Genomic DNA, 14,967 nt, shown 5'->3' with positions numbered 1-14,967 from the left:
GTGATATTTTCTAATGGTTCGGCCTCTACCCACTTTGTGAAGTAATCGATGGCCACGATCGCGTGCTTGTACTGCCTTGGGGCCGTAGGTAGCTCACCGATGAGGTTGACTCCCCACTTCGCGAAGGGCCGAGGTACAATGATCGGGCACAACAGGGCCGGCGCCTGGCGCCAGACGTGGGCAAACCTTTGACATTTGTCGCACCTTTTGGCCCATTCGTGGGAGTCCTTTTTCAAGGTAGGCCAAAAGATTGTCCGGCGGCATGGTTTCCGCACACCCTTTCGTGCACCTCGTGGAGCGCTTTCTTTGCCTCGACTTCGGTCAGGCATCGGAGAAGGGGCATGGAGTATCCTCTCTTGACCAAGTTGTCTTCCCTCATCGTATATTTCGGTGGCAAGCTTCTCAGCTTTCTGGCCTCTTCTTTGTCTTTGGGGACGACTCCTCGCATGAGCTACTCTACGAGTGGTGTCATCCATGAGGGGGGCGGAGTTCCGTCGACCACCCCTACGTCGCCTCTCCAGACGTAGGGTCGAGTTAGCACTTCTATTGGGACGCTTCCTTCCCCCTCTTCGTCTATCCCGGACGCAAGGTGCGCCAAGGCGTCGGCGTCAATGTTCGCCTCTCGGGGAACCTGGACTATCTCGAACCATGACAAGGCCTCCAGATTTTTTTGGGTCTTCGACAGATATGCGACCATGTTTGGCTCTTTGGCTGAGTAGTCGCCCTTAACCTGGTTCACGATCAGCTGCGAGTCACAGTGGATGCACAGGTTTTGGACACCTAGCTTGTTTGCCAATTCCAAGCCAACGATCAGAGCCTCGTACTATCCCTCATTGTTGGAAGCCTTGAACTCGAATCGTAGGGTGTATCTCAATTTTTCCCTATCGGGAGTTGTGAGCACAACGCCGGCGCCAGCCCCCGGGGCGTTTGACGCGTCATCCACGTGTAAGTCCCAGACCGGCCCTATCGGGTTATTGGTCCTTTTCTTCGACGACCCGTCGTGATCGTTCTCCTTGTCTTCCCTGTTCTCGTTGTCTTTGTTGCCCTCGTCTGTTGAGGGCGCATCGGTGAATTCAACCACAAAATCGGCGAGGGCCTGGCCCTTGATGGCGGTTCTCGGTTGAAACTCGACCCCGTATTTGCCCAGCTCTTTGGACCATATGGCCATCCGAGGTGAGGTCCCCTTTTGTAAGGCCTTCTCGATGGGATGTCCCGTGCGTACCACGATTGGGTGTGCTTAGAAGTAGGGGCGAAGTTTCCTCGCGCTCGTGACAAGGGCTAGGGACAATTTCTCAATTTCTGTGTACCGAGTTTCGGCGTCGAGGAGCGCCTTGCTAACGTAGTAAACCGGCCATTGAACCTTGTCTCCTTCGCGTATTAGAACCGCGCTCACGGCCCTGTCGGAAACCGCGAGGTAGATGTACAAGGTGTCACCATCCTTCGGTTTCACGAGGAACGGGGGGAGCTGAAGTAGGCTTTCATTTCGCGGAACACCTCCTCGCACTCCTTCGTCCAAACAAAACCGTCGGTCTTCTTCAATGCCTTGAAAAATGGTTGGCACCTATCGGTGGCCTTGGAGATGAATCGCGTTAAGGCGGCGATCCTTCCCGTCAAACTTGATACTTCTTTGACTTTCTGTGGTGACCTCATCTCTAAGATCGCCTTAATCTTCTCGGGATTGGCCTCAATCCCACGGCGGCTCACCATGTAGCCCAGGAATTTTCCGGACTCGACCCCGAAAGCGCACTTATTGGGGTTGAGCTTCATCTTGTAGCGCCGTAGGATCGTGAACATTTCTCTGAGGTCTTGAACGTGGTCGTGGGCCTTGAGACTTTTGACTAGCATGTCATCCACGTAGACCTCCATCGTTTTGCCAATTTGATTGGCGAACATTCGGTTCAAAAACCTTTGATACGTTGCTCCCGCGTTTTTGAGGCCAAAGGGCATGACTTTGTAGCAGTAAAGTCCTCGGTTCGTAACAAAGGTGGTCTTGATTTGATCCGGCTCGTGCATGCGGATATGATTGTAGCCTGAGTAGGCGTCCATGAAGCTTAGCAGCTCGTGGCCCGCCGTGGCGTCCACAAGTTGCTCGAGTCTCGGGAGAGGGAAGCTGTCTTTCGAGCAGGCCTTATTGAGGTCTTTGTAATCGATACAAATCCGCCACTTCCCGTTTCGCTTCTTAACCATAATGACATTGCACACCCACTTGGGGTGTTCCGCCTCCCTGATGAAGTTAGCGGCGAGAAGTTTGTCGACTTCTTCACCAATGGCTTGGTACCTCTCTCCACTGAACGCCCGTCTCGGCTGGACGCGCTCGGTCACCCTTTTATCGTCATTGAGGCATTGGACCATAATCCCGGGGTCGATCCCCGGCATGTCGGCGTGTGTCCACGCGAAGACGTCTTTGAACTCGTGGAGGAAGGTTGCGAGCTGGAGTCGGATTTTGGACGGGAGTTGGGCGCCTACCTTGACTACTTGGTCAGGCTTGGCGTTGTCCAGCACGACGGGAACGAGGTCGTTCGGTGTCTCCACCTTCCGACGCTCGACATCGTCCCTCTGGTCCAACTCTCCGAAGGTGCCCCCTTCCTCTAACTTGCATGGGAACTTGTCTCCGAGCTGGAAGATGGTGCTCACCATATTTCCCTTTCCCTTTCCATCTACACCTTGGATGTAGCACATCCTTGCCATCGATTGGTCTCCCAACGTTATGGCAATCCCCTTCTCGGTTGGGAATTTCATTATCAGGTGGTAGGTGGAGGTTATGGCCTTCAACCGATTGAGAGTCGGGCGGCCGATGATGATATTGTACGCCAAGGGCTTGTCCACAACCAGGAACGACACGATGTGGGTGACCTCGATCCCCTCCGGCGTCCCGAAGGTGACCGGGAGGTCGATGGTGCCCTCCGTCATGACCCTCTCCCCGGAGAAGCCGAAGAGTGGGGTCGAGATCGGGGTCGGTCTCATCCCGGATAGTTTCATCCTGTCCAACGCCGATTTGAAGATAATGTCGGCGGAGCTGCCGTTGTCGATTAAGATTCCCCGGACGAGATTGTTGGCGACCGGGGATGAGACAACTATTACGGCGTTGTGCGGATGGAGAACTCGCACCGCCTCTTGGCTGGTGAAGAACATGGACTCGAACGGGGTCCGGGGAGGAGCCTCGTACGTGTGGTTGATGTAGTGCGCTATCTTCCCTTGGGAGACCTCTAGCACGTACTTCTTTCTTTGCGTGCTCGAGTCTCTGAACTCCGGGCCGCCCATGATTGAGCCCACGACGTGCAGCTGTGTGCTCTCCGGTTCTCCATTCGCTGCTCGGTCCGTAACGGTTACCGTCGTCGGACCTTTTCTTTCTTGCCGCGGGCGTTCTCCGTTCGTCGCGGTTGTCCCGATTGTTCTAAGGACGTACTCTTTCAATTTTCCATCATGAATTAGGGCCTCGATCTAACGCTTGAGCTGGTGTTGTCGGTTCGTCTCGGGCCGACGGGGACTAAGGCGTCACTTCGACCCACGCGACCGGTGCAAGGCCTCGGGCGGCGAAACCTTGCCTCGGCCTTTGGCCGGCCCAAACCAATGGCCGGGCCAAGGGTTAGCCGGCCAGCGGCTGGCCGTATGCTTGACCGGCCTATCGCCGGCCCAAAGGCTAGTCGGCCAGTGGACGGCCATATGCTCAGCCGGCCAATGACCGGCCATATGCTCAGCCGGACAATGACCGGCCATATGCTCAGCCGGCCCATGGCCGGCCGGCCCTCCTCCAAGGCCAGCGCTCCAAGGCCGGCCCTCCTCCAAGGCCGACGCTCCAAGGCCGGCCCTCCTCCAAGGCCGGCACTCCAAGGCCGGCCCTCCTCCAAGGCCGGCACTCCAAGGCCGGCCCTCCTCCAAGGCCGGCGCTCCAAGGCCGGCCCTCCTTCAAGGCCGGCACTCCAAGGCCGGCCCTCCTCCAAGGCCGGCGCTCCAAGGCCGGCCCTCCTCCAAGGCCGGCACTCCAAGGCCGGCCCTCCTCCATAGCCGGCTCTCCAGAGCCGGCCATGGCCTCCATGGCTGAGTCAGGGCCGGCCATGGCCGAGTCAGAGCCAGCCATGGCCTCCACGGCCGAGTCAGAGCCGGCCATGGCCTTCATGGCCGAGTCAGAGCCGGCCATGGCCGAGTCAGAGCCGGCCATGGCCTCCACGGCCGAGTCAGAGCCGGCCATGGCCGAGTCAGAGCCGGCCATGGCCGAGTCAGAGCCGGCCATGGCCTCCACGGCCGAGTCAGAGCCGGCCATGGCCGGGTCAGAGGCGGCCTTCGGCCAAGGGGATGCCCAAAATGCCCCTTGGTCACCTATAAATACCAAGGCACCCCCCTTGGTCCAGGTAATCCATTCTTGAGTACTGAAACGCTGTCGAACTCGTACCTCGCTCGTTTCTCTCAAGTCTCGGCCTCTAAACACCCCTAAAACCTCTATACTCCACCTCAATCCCACTAATGTTGAGCGTCGGAGAGGTAAACAGGGGCACCCCCCCTGTTTCCCCTTTGTAGTTCACGTGTTCTCTACTCCTTTTCAAGTACTCTGACGAACTCAAGGGACACCCACAGCTAAGGGACGACTCGGGATACCGGGTCCGACACGCTCGAGTCGAGACGAGACCACTTGGTCTGGCCTTGGGTCTAACCGTCTTTGGCTCCTAAATAGTTGTCCAAAAAACAGCGACAACATTTTGGCGCTAGAAGGAGGGGACCACCGACCTTAGTACGCTCTCCCTTCCATTCCACACTTTCACCACTCCTACAACTCTCGAGAGATGAGTCACCTACCCACTACCTCTGCGGGTCCACGAGCGACGAGCTCGAGGTACGGTCTACGACTCCTCGCACACCGTCTTGAAGGGCAACCTCGCGATAGCGAGAGCCAGCCCCAAGACCCGGTGAACGACCCCGAGGCCGAGCTCCGAGAGGACACGGCCCGGCGGCTCGCGGAGCTCCTTGACCGTCCCGGCGTTGACGGCTCCCTCATCGCCGATCTCCTCCGCTATGACGTCGAGGACCGATCCGCTCAGGACGAATCCGACCCCGAATACATGGGGGAGTCAAGGACCAACGAGGCCACCCCTAGCCTCGCTCAAGCACGACCCGAGAGGGCCAATGGTGCGTTGGCCGATCCATTGTACCCGGCGCGACAACAGGCACGGTCACAGTCCTGGGGACTCGCCCCCTCGGTTTCAAGAGGTGGCCGGACACGGCCCCTCGCCAAGGAGAGAGCGACTCTGGTCGACGATGGAGCCGATAGCCGAAGCGCTCGCCGGACGACCCGACCAAGGGCGACCTCGCCTCGTCACGCACCAAGCGTGGACCTTAGAGAGCGCTTGACGGCGCAGAGAAACTCCCGAGGGGAGGATCTCCGCCAAAGGCTAAATTCTCGAAGGGACGCGCTCCCCGCCGCAACTCTTGGCCGGCCTCAGGCCAATGTCGTGGACCAAGCGTCCAACGAACGCCAACCGGTGACCCCCGTGGCCCCGACAATCGGCCCTGCCAACGGGCTTGATATGGTCACAATGATCCAGAGCCTCCAAAACCAAATCATCGAGATGAGGGAATCGGGGAGGCAAAGACCATATGGAGGGATCGAGGAATCATACTCTCCCTTTGCCGCACAAATCCTCGCGCAGCCTTGCGTGGGGAACTTCAAATTGCCGTCCATCCCTCCCTATGATGGACGGACTGACCCGAACTTCCACATCCAACACTACGAGACGTGGATGACAATGCAAGGACAGTCGGATGCGACCCTCTGTCAGGCCTTCAGCCTAACCCTCACAGGGTCGGGCTTTGAGTGGTTCCGGAGTTTGAGGCCTGGAAGCATCCCGTCCTTCCGGGCCTTGCGAGAGGCTTTCCTCGCTCGCTTTGCCACGCTTGTGGCACAAAAGAAGTCGAAGACCCACCTCCTCTCCATTCGACAAGGGAGAGATGAGACATTGAGACAATATCTCGCTCGCTTCACTGAGGAGTCTCACAAAGTCGAGGGCTTCGACGACAAGGACGCCATCACAGCGATCACCGAGGGAGTTCGCACGAGCGACTTCCTCAAGTCCATTGTCGGGCAGGTCCCACGAGACATGGCGGAGCTGATGACGAGAGCCCGCACACATATGGGAATCAAGGACTATCTCGATGGCCACGACGGCCGAAAGTCAGGAGGACAAGGTAGTCGCCACCGCGAAGAACAGGACGAAGATCGTCCCGACCCTCAGAGGAAGAGGAGCAAGGGAGGCCGGGCCCCTAATGGTCGCCCCATCTCCGGTCCAAGATCATCGCACATTGATAGCTTCCAAGCGTTATCAACGTACACCCCACTGAACACTCCGCAAGAGCGGATCCTAGCTCTGCACCGCGACAAGCTAGGAAGTCCGGCTCCTCTTGCGAAAGATCCCGCGAAGAAGGATCGAAACAAGTTCTGTGAGTACCACCAGGATCACGGGCATCTGACATCCGAGTGCTATCATCTTAGGCGTCAGATCGAGGCCCTGATTCAAGACGGGAAATTAAAAGAGTATGTCCTGAGAACGGTCAGGACGGCCGCGGTGCACGAAGGCCATCCACGGCAAGGAAGGAAGGGTCCGGCGACGGTGACTGTCACGGACCAGGCAGCGATTGAAGAACCGGAGAGCTCACAGCTGCATATCGTGGGCTCGATCATGGGTGGCCCGGAGTTTAGGGACTCGTCCACGCAGAGGAAGAAGTACGTGCGCGAGGTTTCTCGAGGAAAAATTGCGCACTACATCAACCATACATACGAGGCTCCCCCTCCGGCCCCGTTCGAGTCCATGTTCTTCACCGGCCAAGAGGCGACACGAGTTCTCCACCCGCACAATGATGCAATAGTCGTCTCGGCCCCGGTCGCTAACAATCTCGTCCGAAGAATCCTGATTGATAATGGCAGCTCGGCCGACATCGTCTTCAAATCAGCGTTGGATAGGATGAAGCTGACCGGTCTAAAACCGACCCCAATCTCGACCCCACTCTTCGGCTTCTCCGGGGAGAGGGTCATGACGGAGGGCACTATCGACCTCCCGGTCACCTTCGGGACTCCGGGGGGGCTCGAGGTCACCCGCATCGTGTCCTTCCTAGTGGTGAACCAGCCCTCAGCGTACAACATCATCATCGGCCGCCCGACTCTCAACCGATTGAAGGCTATAACGTCTACCTATCACCTGATGATGAAGTTCCCGACTGAAAAGGGGATTGCCATCATGTTGGGAGACCAGTCGATGGCGAGGATGTGCTACATCCAAGGCGTGGACGGGAAAGGAAAGGAAAAGATGGTGAGCGCCATCCTCTAGCTCGGTCAAGCTACAGAAGCTGGCACTGCAGCGGAAGCTCGTCCCCATTTCTTATTATGACATTTTATTTCCGGTTTTAAGACAATCTCGAATTTCAATAAGGCCAATGGCCCAGGGATGTAATTTTTGACTATTTTAGCATGATAATTGTATCACATTTCACCTCGAAGTCTTTATCTTGCTGCATTATAATTTGTAGTCTCCTCTACGAGTACACGAGAAACTCGGGGGGCTGATGGGAAACAATGCTCAACGAAAAACAATGCCCAACGAAACTAGAGCTCGCTCGCTCAACAAAAAAAAAAGAAAAAAAAAGGTACAATAAAGCCGTGCTAATCGATCACGCCTTCATTGGTGGGTCGAGAAAATAAGACGCGCACAATGTAACGAAAGACGTGCAAATCGATTATGCCTTCGTTGGCAAATCGAGAAAACAAGACGCGCACAATACAACAAAGACGTGCAAATCGATTATGCCTTCGTTGGCAAATCGAGAAAACAAGACGCGCACAATACAACAAAGACGTGCAAATCGATTATGCCTTCGTTGGCAAGTCGAGAAAATAAGACGCGCACAATACAAAAAAGACGTGCAAATCGATTATGCCTTCGTTGGCTGGTCGAGAAAATAAGACGCGCACAACACAACGAAGACGTGCAAATCGATTATGCCTTCGATGGCAAGTCGATAAAATAAGACGCGCACAATACAAAAAAGACGTGCAAATCGATTATGCCTTCGTTGGCAGGTCGAGAAAATAAGACGCGCACAACACAACGAAGATGTGCAAATCGATTATGCCTTCGTTGGCAGGTCGAGAAAATAAGTCGCGCACCACACAAAAAAGACGTGCAAATCGATTATGCCTTCGTTGGCAAGTCGAGAAAATAAGACGCGCACAATACAAAAAAGACGTGCAAATCGATTGTGCCTTCGTTGGCAAGTCGAGAAAATAAGACGCGCACAATACAAAAAAGACGTGAAAATCGATTGTGCCTTCATTGGCAAGTCGAGAAAACAAGACGCGCACAACACAATAAAGCCGTGCTAATCGATCACGCCCTCACTGGTAGATCGAGAAAATAAGCCGCGCACGATCAACCCGAAACAATAAGTCGTCCCTCGCGATGCCCAAAGGCCGTCCCTCGCGACGCGCGAAGGCCATTCCTCATGACGCAAACCCGAGAGTGTTTGTCCTGGGTCCACACATCAACGCAAGCACTGAGTTTCCGCTCGACCTATGCTCAACCAGAAACTCGGGGGGCTAATGTTGTCGGTCCATCTCGGGCCGACGGGGACTAAGGTGTCACTTCGACCCACGCGACCGGTACAAGGCCTCGGGCGGCGAAACCTTGCCTCGGCCTTTGGCCGGCCCAAACCAATGGCCGGGCCAAGGGTTAGCCGGCCAGCGGCTGGCCGTATGCTTGACCGGCCTATCGCCGGCCCAAAGGCCAGTCGGCCAGTGGCCGGCCATATGCTCAGCCGGCCAATGACCGGCCATATGCTCAGCCGGCCAATGACCGGCCATATGCTCAGCCGGCCCATGGTCGGCCGGCCCTCCTCCAAGGCCGGCGCTCCAAGGCCGGCCCTCCTCCAAGGCCGGCGCTCCAAGGCCGGCCCTCCTCCAAGGCCGGCACTCCAAGCCCGGAGCTCCAAGGCCGGCCCTCCTCCAAGGCCGGCACTCCAAGGCCGGCCCTCCTCCAAGGCCGGCGCTCCAAGGCCGGCCCTCCTCCAAGGCCGGCGCTCCAAGGCCGGCCCTCCTCCAAGGCCGGCGCTCCAAGGCCGGCCCTCCTCCAAGGCCGGCGCTCCAAGGCCGGCACTCCAAGGCCGGCCCTCCTCCAAGGCCGGCACTCCAAGGCCGGCCCTCCTCCATAGCCGGCTCTCCAGAGCCGGCCATGGCCTCCATGGCCGAGTCAGAGCCGGCCATGGCCTCCACGGCCGAGTTAGAGCCGGCCATGGCCTCCATGGCCGAGTCAGAGCCAGCCATGGCCGAGTCAGAGCCGGCCATGGCCTCCACGGCCGAGTCAGAGCCGGCCATGGCCTCCACGGCCGAGTCAGAGCCGGCCATGGCCGGGTCAGAGGCGGCCTTCGGCCAAGGGGATGCCCAAAATGCCCCTTGGTCGCCTATAAATACCAAGGCACCCCCCTTGGTCCAGGTAATCCATTCTTGAGTACTGAAACGCTGTCAAACTCGTACCTCGCTCGTTTCTCTCAAGTCTCGGCCTCTAAACACCCCTAAAACCTCTATACTCCACCTCAATCCCACTAATGTTGAGCGTCGGAGAGGTAAACAGGGGCACCCCCCCTGTTTCCCCTTTGTAGTTCACGTGTTCTCTACTCCTTTTCAGGTACTCTGACGAACTCAAGGGACACCCACAGCTAAGGGACGACTCGGGATACCGGGTCCGACACGCTCGAGTCGAGACGAGACCACTTGGTCTGGCCTTGGGTCTAACCGTCTTTGGCTCCTAAATAGTTGTCCAAAACACAGCGACAACAGCTGGTAACATTCGGACATCAGATGTCCATGGTCTTGGTGGTATTCACAGAACTTACTTCGATCTCGCTTCGCGGTATCCTTTGTGAGAGGAGCGGGGCTTCCTAGCTTGTCGCGGTGCAGGGCTAGTATCCGCTCTTGCGGAGTGTTCAGGGAGGTGAACGCCGAAAACTTCCGAAAGCTATCGACGTGCGGGGGCCTCGGCCCAGGGAGGGAGCGACCGTTAGGGGCCTGGCCTCCCTTATTCCTCCTCTTTCGAGGGTCAGGATGATCTTCGTCTTGATCGTCTCGGCGACGATCGCTTTGTCCCCCTGACTTCCAGCCGTCTCGGCCGTCGAGAAAGTCCTCGATCCCCATGTAGGTGCGGGCTCTCGACATTAGCTCCGCCATGTCCCGCGGGACCTTTCCAACAATAGACTTGAGGAAGTCGCTCGTGCGAGCTCCCTCGGTGATCGCCGTGATGACGTCCTTGTCGTCGAACCCTTCGACCTTGTGAGACTCTTCCGTGAAGCGAGCGAGGTATTGCCTCAAGGTCTCGTCTCTCCCCTGTCGGATAGACAGGAGGTAGGTCTTTGACTTCTTTTGCGCCACGAGAGTGGCGAAACAAGCAAGGAAGGCTTCTCGCAAAGCCCAGAAGGACGAGATGCTCCCTGGTTTCAGACTCCGGAACCACTCAAACCCTGACCCCGTGAGGGTCAGGCTGAAGGGTTGACACAGGGTGGCGTCCATCTGCCCCTGCATCGTCATCCACGTCTCGTAGTGCTAGATGTGGAAGTTTGGGTCCGTCCGTCCGTCATAGGGAGGGACGGACGGCAGCTTGAAGTTCCCCACGCAAGGCTGCGCGAGGATTTGAGCGGCGAAGGGAGAGTACGACTCCTCAATCCCTCCATAAGGCCTTTGCCTCCCTGATTCCCTCATCTCAATGATTTGATTCTGGAGGCTCTGAATCATTGTCACCATGTCGAGCCCGTTAGCAGGGCTGACCGCCGGGACCGCGGGAGTCGCCTGTTGGCGCTCGTTGGACGCTTGGTCCCCGGCATTGGCCTGAGGTCGGCCAAGAGTTGTGGCGAGGAGCGTGTCCCTCCGAGAGTTGAGCCTTTGGCGGAGATCCTCCCCTCGGGAGTTTCTCTGCGCCGTCAGGCGCTCTCTGAGGTCCACACTCGGCGCTTGGCGGGGCGAGGTCGCTCTTGGCCGGATTGTTCGGCGAGCGCTCCGACTATCGGCCCCATCATCCCCTAGGGTCGCCCTCTCCCCGGCGAGGGGCCGTGTCCGGCCGCCTCTTGAAACCGAGGGGGAGAGTCCCCGGGAGTGTGACCGTGCCTGTTGTCGCGTCTGGTGCGACGGTCCGGCCAAAGCGCCATTCGACCTCTCGGGCCGTGAATGGGCGAGGCTAGGAGTTGCCTCGTCGGTTCTCGACTCCCCCACATAGTCGGGGTTGGAGTCATCTTGGGCGGACCTATCCTCAACGTCATAGCCGAGAAGGTTGGCGATGAGCGTGCCGTCGACGCCGGGACGGTCTAGGAGCTCTGCGAGCCTCCGAGCCGTGTCCTCTCGAAGCGCTGCCTCGGGGTCGTTCATCGGGTCTTGTGGCTGGCTCTCGTTATCACGAGGTTGCCCTCCAAGACGGTGTGCGAGGCTTTGGAGGCCGTATCTTGAGCTCGTCTCTCGAGTGCCTACAGAGACGGTGGGAACCTGACTCATCTCTCGAGAGTCGTAGATGCAGAAAGAGAAGGGATTGGAAGGGAGAGCGTCGCCAAGGTCGGGAGGTCCCCTCCTTCTAGCGCCAAAATGTTGTCGCTCGTTTTCGGACAACGATTTAGGAACCGGAAACGGTCAGGCCCAAGGCCTGACCAAGTGGCCTCGCTTTGGTTCGAGCGTGTCGGACTTGGTATCCCAAGTCGTCCCTTAGCTGTCGGTGATGTCTACCTCGTCAAAACACCTGAAAAGTAGGAAGAGAATGTGAACTACAAAGGGGAAACAGAGGGGGTGCCTCTGTTTACCTCTCCGACGCTCAACATTAGTAGGATTGAGGTGGGTAAAAGAGATTAGGTGTTTAGAGAGCCGAGACTTGAGAGAAACGAGTGAGTTACGAGTTCGACAGCGTTTCAGTACTCAAATTCGGATTACCTGACTCGAGGGGTCGAGCCTCGTATTTATAGGCGACCTAGGGACAGTTTGGAGGTCCCTAGGCTGAGTGAGAATCCAAGACCGGCCGAGCGCTGGCCCTGGGCCGACCATTTGCCGAGGGAAGACCCAGGGCCGGCCGAGCGACTTCCCACGCCCGGCCAATGGCCGAGTGCCGGCCCTGGGCCGGCCATTGGCCGAGGGAAGACCCAGGGCCGGCCGAGCGATTTCCCAGGCTCGGCCAATGGCCGAGTGAAGGCCCAGGGCCGGCCGTGCGACTCCCCAGGCCCGGCCAATGGCCGAGTACCGGCCCTGGGCCGGTCATTGGCCGAGTGAAGGCCCAGGGCCGGCCGAGCGACTTCCCAGGCCCGGCCAATGGCCGAGTGTCGGCCCTGGGCCGGCCATTGGCCGAGTGACGGCCCGGGGCCAGCCGAGTGACTTCCCAGACTCGTCCAATGGCCGAGTGCCGGCCCTGGGCCGGCCATTTGCCGAGTGACGGCCCAGGGTCGGCCGAGCGCCTTCCCAGGGCCGGCCAATGGCCGAGCGACGGCCCTAGGCCGGCCGTGCGCTGAGGGGAGCCCCAAGGGCGGCCGCTATCGCGGCCGTTGTCGTTTCACCAGGCCGGGACAGACCGGTACCAGGTACGTAGACATCCTATACACAAAAGGCACGGTCACTCTTCCTCCTCACCCCTTCTCTCCTCTGAGAGGTGGGTTGATCGGAGAAAACCTAGCTCGAGACTTTCGAGTTCACACCTTTGGCTCGGGTGTGGCCACTTGGTCCGGCCTTGGGTCAAACCGCCCGAAGCATTAAATAGTTGTTCATTTTTGTGCGACAACATTTTGGCGCTAGAAGGAGGGGACTTCCCGACCTGTTCAGCCCGAAATCCCTTATGTCCATCTTCTTCTTTTCTTCTGAAAACTCGACTTTCTCGTACTCAAGAAAAGATGAGTAGTCAACCACCCATACGTTCTGAGGGCACCAGCAACCCCGATAACGCTATTGGGACCAAAAAAATATTTTTTGCGCTCCCGAGGGCATGGTGACGAAGAGTCGCTCCCTGAAGAAAGCTCGATCCGCTCACCATCTCCATCTCCAGATAGTAGGGACGACCGCATCATGGAGTTGGTGGAGAATATCCGCCAACTAAAGGCGAAGAATGCGAGGTACCACAGCCAACTGGCTGCCAAACAACCTATGCATAACCCAGTGATTCCCAATGGGGATCTCGAGAACCTCAATGAGGGAAGTCGCAACCACGACCCAGAGTACGAGGGTGCTGATGATTCGGAGGATATCGAGACTTCTCTCACAAAGGACGGGGAACATCCCACTGTGGATGAAGCCGGTCCTTCGGATCCTTCACCCAAGACAGGGAATGCACCTGCAACCTCCCAAGAAGGGAGCTCCCGATGTTTGGCCCATGACCGACCTTGTCAAAGGGAAAATGTTGCGAAAAGTCAGGGCACGCAAAGAGCGCGCCGTCTTAGACGAAGCATGCGCCTCCGTGCAGCAAGCCCGGATCTTAGGGATCATCTTACTGCCCAACGCAACAAGCGGGGCGATGACCTAAGAGAGCGACTAAGCTCTCGGCCAAACATCCCCTCGGCAACCCCAACTAACGGGAACCGCCGTACGGGTCAAGGGCCTAATGAGAGGCGGCAGGTGACTCCTCCCGAACAGGGAGTTACTCCGACTACCGGTCTCGATGTGGTCACTATGATCCACAATCTTCGAAATGAAGTACGAGATCTCCGAGAACATGGAGTAGGCGGAAGTGCCTATGGGGTCGTTGAGGAGAATTCCTCGCCTTTCACGGCTGAGATATTGGCCGAGGTATGTACAGGAAATTTCAAACTCCCGAACCTCGCCCCCTATGATGGGAAAGCGGATCTCGCTTACCACATCCAGCAGTATGAAACCTGGATGATGATGCAGGGTGTCACTCCAGGCGCCATGTACCAAGCTTTTAGTCTTACCCTCGCCGGACCCGGCTTTGAGTGGTTCAAGAACATAAGGCCGGGAAGCATCCCATCATTCAAAGACCTGAAGAACATGTTCCTAGCACGCTTCGCTACATCTATGGTCCAAAAGAAGACCAAGATGTACCTGTGGTCAATCACGCAAGAGAATGGCGAGTCTCTTAGACGATACCTCGCCCGATTCACTGAAGAATCGAATAACGTTGACTACTTTGACGACAAAGACGCAATCACTGCCATCATTGAAGGCTTGCGCACAAGTGACTTCCTCAAGTCCGTCGTCGGCCGTGTCCCTTCTACCATGGCCGAGTTAATGACTCGAGCCAAGACCTTCATGGGCGTTGAAGATTACCTCGACAGCCGCAAGGGCAATAATCAAAGCTCTCACCATCGAGACAAACCTAGCAACGAGCAAGGAAACTCCCGTAAAAGGCAAAACAGAGGGGGTCAAACTTCTAATAGCCAACCTCCGATGCCGCAGAAGCCGCGATTCGCGTAAGACTTCAAGGGCTACTCGTCGTTCACACCGTTGAACACGACGCCGGATCAAATCCTGGCTTTGGCACGTGACAAGTTCATCGCCCCGACTCCAATGAAAAAAGACCCCGCGACTCACTCTGATCCAACGGCGTGAGCTAAAAGAGTTCGTGTTGCGCATGATTAGCATTGCGGGCCCCACCTCGAGCAGACCACAGTCTAGCAAAGGAGGAGGAGTAACTGCTACTGCCGACCGAGCCACAGCAACTATTGTCGCCAATCCACAGCTCCACGTTGTAACCAGCATACTAGGTGGTCCACAAGGTGGAGACTCAGCCCAACAACGGAAGAAATTTCTAAGGGCCGCGTCCAAAGAAGACGCCGCTGTGCACGTCAACCTTACCTATAAGGAACCTCCGTCTGTGCCCCACGAGACGATGTACTTCACCAATGAAGAGGCCAAGCGAGTTGTGCATCCGCACAGTGACGTGATAGTGCTCAAAGCCCAAGTGGGTAATAACTTGGTGAAAAGGGTTCTCATCGACAACGGCAGTGATGCCGACATAATTTTTA

Source organism: Urtica dioica, chromosome 2, assembly GCF_054948205.1.
Source record: "Urtica dioica subsp. dioica isolate 48M chromosome 2, U.dioica_male_clone48M_v1_H2, whole genome shotgun sequence".
In the NCBI taxonomy this organism is placed as follows: domain Eukaryota; kingdom Viridiplantae; phylum Streptophyta; class Magnoliopsida; order Rosales; family Urticaceae; genus Urtica; species Urtica dioica.
Note: the sequence above shows the minus strand (reverse complement) of the source record.